This window comes from Monodelphis domestica, chromosome 3 (genome assembly GCF_027887165.1).
Source record: "Monodelphis domestica isolate mMonDom1 chromosome 3, mMonDom1.pri, whole genome shotgun sequence".
Taxonomy (NCBI): domain Eukaryota; kingdom Metazoa; phylum Chordata; class Mammalia; order Didelphimorphia; family Didelphidae; genus Monodelphis; species Monodelphis domestica.
This window is the reverse complement of record NC_077229.1, coordinates 217,066,459-217,071,428: the sequence shown is the minus strand read 5'-3', so window position 1 is coordinate 217,071,428 and position 4,970 is coordinate 217,066,459. Positions and strand designations below refer to the sequence as shown.

The 4,970-nt window shown below is 37.2% G+C and overlaps 1 long non-coding RNA gene across 1 annotated transcript; it reads right to left on the bottom strand.

Annotated features, from left to right (window-relative positions):
• Positions 1–3,979: 3,979 nt before the first annotated feature.
• LOC103099428 (uncharacterized) lies at positions 3,980–4,672 on the bottom strand. The gene is made up of 2 exons (XR_465022.3): positions 4,397–4,672; positions 3,980–4,143 (listed from the first exon to the last, which is right to left on the bottom strand). It is a non-coding gene; the product is annotated as an uncharacterized LOC103099428 (long non-coding RNA).
• Between the last annotated feature and the right edge of the window lie 298 nt (positions 4,673–4,970).

Below are 4,970 nucleotides of genomic sequence, written 5' to 3'. Positions count from 1 at the left end.
TAGGCTACAAGTTTGGGGGCTTCTAGATTCCAAGTCTGTACCCCCCCCCCCCTTTTGGTCAAGACTGGATGTCTGCTGACCAAACAGACAAATGGGTGATTCTATATAGGGTTGGACTCTGTCACTAATGGTGGGAAAGCCTAGGGGTACAGGTATGGGCAATTGGCATTTGGGGGCACTCCCCAATGCCTGGCACATTGACACTTGTGCCAGAGAAAGGTAGGCAGACTAGTCTTGGCAAATTTTGCCCCACAACATTACCCCAATCCCCCCAAAATCTTTAAGTCTTTCAAATCTGGTGGGTCTTGATGTAATGCTTCTGGCCCCTTCTCTCCCAAAGACTTCTGTCCTGCAGAATTCTCCTTCTGTACAAGACTGCCTCATTGCTGCAAGAGAAAACTAGAGAAATCCATAAATGCATTCTTTAACAGGACTTGATCAACTCCCAATATATTTACTCACTATAAAGATTATGCACACTGCTAACCTTAATCATATTATTAATTCTATTATTGTCTTTTCTACACCAATTATAAAATTATGTAAGCTACTTGCTTAATCAAAAAGATTGCCTTCCTCTACCAAAATGATCATATAGAAAGCAACCCTACAAACTATAGAAATATAAAGGCAAAAATAAAATACACATCACAGGTTATTCAGGGCTTATAAATCTGAAAATGGCCCTTCCTTCTGTTTCATGGCCAAAATTAAAATATTATCTAGCACTAAGTAAAATTCTAACTAGATATTCTATCACCCCGAAACCCCAAACTACATTAAAATGGCTGCATGGCAATTTCAGCCTTGAAACAATTTAAAAAGTCAGATTTAAAAAGTCAAAATTGAAATTAACTCCCCAACTTCTCAAGATTAAAAATGCTTCTAACTTTCCTTCATTTTAAAACTGTCTCACACTCTGCCTTTGGGGAGGTAGAGATGCTAGGGATTCAAAAACTATTTTCATTCACCTTTAACTATTTAACAACTATAATCATACTTAAATAGCTTAGACTTTTTACTTCTATTAACTATTATTCTGTATGAAAAAATGTTTCAACTGAGTCAGCCAATGTAAAAAGTCTATAAAAATGATTCTCCTGATTTGACTGAGTTGACTGGGAAAAAATTTCTATCTGCCTTCACAATTCCCATATTCTAGGCCTTGCCTTTCTGAGGCTTCCTTCATTATATGATTACAGAAAATTTGCTATAACTGGAGAAAAGTGGGAAGTAACTTAAAATGAGGGAGAAAAGCTCCCATAATTTGTAATATTACTGCCATGTTTAAGTTGGTAATGTGATCAGCAGTCACCTGTAGAACTTGACAAACCGAGCTGAGCCATTTCTCAACCCTTCCATTCATCCTTGTGACTATCAATAACCATTTTTCCTCCATAGGATTTCTTTTCCCAATTATCTTCCCATACAATTCACCCTCAGATGGTAATTCTCTCTAACCATGCTCGGGGTTCAAAATAAATTATCTTCTGTTATTAACAATTATTTCTAGGCTCCATCATTTTTTCCTAACTTCTTCTGATACTACCTTGAGACAAACTAGCACTCTGGAATCTGTTGCAAATTCTCAAATTAACAGATATTACTTTCAAGCCTCTTAACAAGGTAAAATGCTCCTATTTTAAACTTTTCCCTACTTCAACTAAATTTGGGGAATAAAACTCTCTTCTTTCTAGCTTCTCTACCTAAAAGGGACTTTGCTCAGGGTAAATATAATTCTCCAGGGAAATAAAATGGCCAAGTTTTTTTGTATGCTACAGAAAACTGAAAGCAATTGAGAAAGGCAATATTTCTTGTTTCCAGTGACATCTTGGGACTCCTTTGAGATCCTTCAGATTCTAGGTTGCAGGAAAATCTCGTCCAGGCTTTTGGCTCTTAAGAAACTTCTTGAGCTATCAGTCAGTGCTATAGGGGTTCTAAATAAAGTCCTTTTAATAAGCAATCTAGCAGACTTAACTTTAATAAACTCGAATCACTTCACCCACACCACTCCACAATTGGAGTGGTAAAATGCAGGGCATTCCTAGAAATGTCTTAGGAATTTCCCAGGTGGGGAATTCCTTTCTCTAATAGCGGTCATCAGAAAAAAAATAATGCTCACAGAACAATTAGTTCTCTTCACTTAAAAAGGAAAAATTAAAGGTAATTCGCTATTGGGATTAGGATTCACTAGTCTTTTAAAATAAAAACGTATCTATTATAATGGTTGCAACTCTGGAAATTTACCTTAAAAACTCTAAAAATCAGGCTATAGTTCATGGTCCTTTTACTTTTTAAAAAAGTAAAACCCATAAAAATTTCTCTCCAAACACAAAACTTAGGATCAGTAAGGAAAGGCTTAAAATTACCTTCAAATCAGAATATGGTACTTAAATTATGATATCTCACCATCCCTATTTCTTTACCTTTTTACTTTAATTTCACCTGTGGTTCCAAAAGTTGCATTTCTCTCAGCTATGCCCTGCGCCTTTCTTTTGACAAGCTGCTTCTTAAGAGGAATTGGTTGTTCAGTTTAAAACACTGAGGGTTTTCTTACCATTTAACCCAAACCTTTTCCCAATAATGTCTTGTCTTTTTACAGAGAAGCAATGACCAAAAATGAACTTTCTTTACTTCAGAACACACATACACCTTAATCAGAAAAACCTTGCTCTTTGGAAACAAATAACAGCTTGATGAAAATGTGAAATGACAGCATTCAAATAACAAAGTTAATACCTAGGAAAAAATGCATCTCATTACCAACGTTAAAAATTAACTGCTCTTGATATACAGTATTTCATACATTAGCTACACCAAAACTGGGAAGAAAGGATTAGAATTTAAGGTTATGAATTTCTGGATCTCCTTTTGCTTTCTGCTGGGTATTCCCATATCCAGATCACCAGCTCCTGCCTCTCCTCTTTAGCCTTGGGGAGGAATTAACTGTTAACACAACTTCCAGACATTATTTGCTAACATTTAAATCACCTGCATTTAGAAGAAATACATTAGAAAGCAAACACAATTTAAAATGCAAAATTATTTTTGTAAACTTAAAATACTTTTAATTTTTAAAGTGAAACTTGATTTGAGCTTTAAGGAAGGAGGCTAGGAATTCCAGGACCCTGATATAGTGCTGCTTCTGATGTACTTACGATTTTCACACCCCTCTTTCCCATCTCTATTTATCCCTCATCTTTATTGTAATTATTTTTAGAGCAGCTTCTCTGAAAGTCATATTTTCAGCAATATCACTTCCTTGAGGAGGCAATGGAGTATCAGCCAGGATAATGTATGAACTGGGGCTCAGTCCTTTTCCTTCCCATCCTTCCATCTTGGGATCATACTTCCTCTTCCTTCTTCTTCCTCTTCTGTCCCTTTGTTCTCCATCTCTGAGCCACATGTGACCTGCCCTCCCTTGGACTGATAAGTATGAAGTTGTATGACTCCTTGGAACTGAAACTCTTATGGGATTCCTTCTATACTTTTCCTATTTTCTTCTTTAAAAAAAAATTTTTTTTTAAACCTTTACCTTCCATCTTGGAATCAATACTGTGTATTGGCTCCAAGGCAGAAGAGTGGTAAGGGCTAGGCAATGGGGGTTAAGTGACTTGCCCAGGGTCACACAGATGGGAAGTGTCTGAGGGCAGATTTGAACCTAGGACCTCCCATCTCTAGGCCTGACTCTCATCCACTGAGCCACCCAGCTGCCCCCTTCAAGAGGTTGTGATGGTTAAAATTAAATCATGAGGCAACTAGTAGCTTTAGTAGCTTTGAGGGGTTATAATATCACTTTCTCTAGAACATTCCCTTTGTATAGGATTCAATTTCAACTTCCCATCCTAGGAATACTCTCTTACACCCTACTTCTCTAACTACTCTAACTTCTTCATGCCCCCAAATCTAAAATTATTTCCCAATTCCTACCAGCAAGCTTTCAAGACTATTCAAGAACAAAACACATGACATCTCCCTGTCCAGGCCATGCAATAATGTTTCTTACTTCCATTTGTCCTTGCCTTCTGCCATTCCCACCCAAGGGATTTTCTTCTGGTGTCCTTCCTTAATTTCCTAAGAAAGCAAATGTTCCATTCTTCCTTCTGTCTTCTTGGATTCTTTCCTCTTCTGATTCTTTTGCTCCTTGAGGAAAATTAAAATGATGTGTTATCATTGAATAACTGATTCTACTCTAATTGATCCTAGTCACCATTTTATCAAACCCCATTTCTTTCTGAAAATTTTATTTAGTCAATTTAAAATATTTTTCCATGATTACATGATTCATGTTCTTTCCCTCTCCTCCCCCTAACCCCCTCCCATAACTGATGCACAATTCCACTGGGTTTTACATGTGTCATTGATCAAGACCTATTTCCATATTATTAATATTTACATTTCTTCATGTACTTCAAAGGACCATCTTTTCCAGTCTGAGCTAAAGGCATGGTTGAATTATGTGATAACTCCAAGCCCCTGAGCCATTTGCTTGCTAACCAGTTTAACCTGGGACCCTAATTTTGTTTGCTAGTAAAAAGAAACCAATTTAAACTAAAGGGACAGCTTTCCTGTCCTTGTTTCTCTGTCAAAATTAGGGATGGGTTATAATCCCCAAGGGAAAGGTTAAACCAGGATGATACTGATTGGGGTGGTATGGGGTCAGTCCAGAGGCCCCTCTGAGGATCCAAGGTCTCTGCCCAGATATGATGTCACAATCGGGAAAAGGGAATGAGACACACTGTGTATTCAACCCACGTAGGCAGGCATCACACACAGTGCTCTGCCATAGTACCGTGGTTCGCTTATTATATAGATTTTTTGGTACATGCTTCTTTGATACACACTCAATCTTCTACATATGTGACATTCTACAATTTGATTGGATGTTATCAAATCACCTAAACAACACTCTTGTGATGTTACTACAACAAAGAATTCTGTGATCATTTACTAGGTTTCTACAACACTTT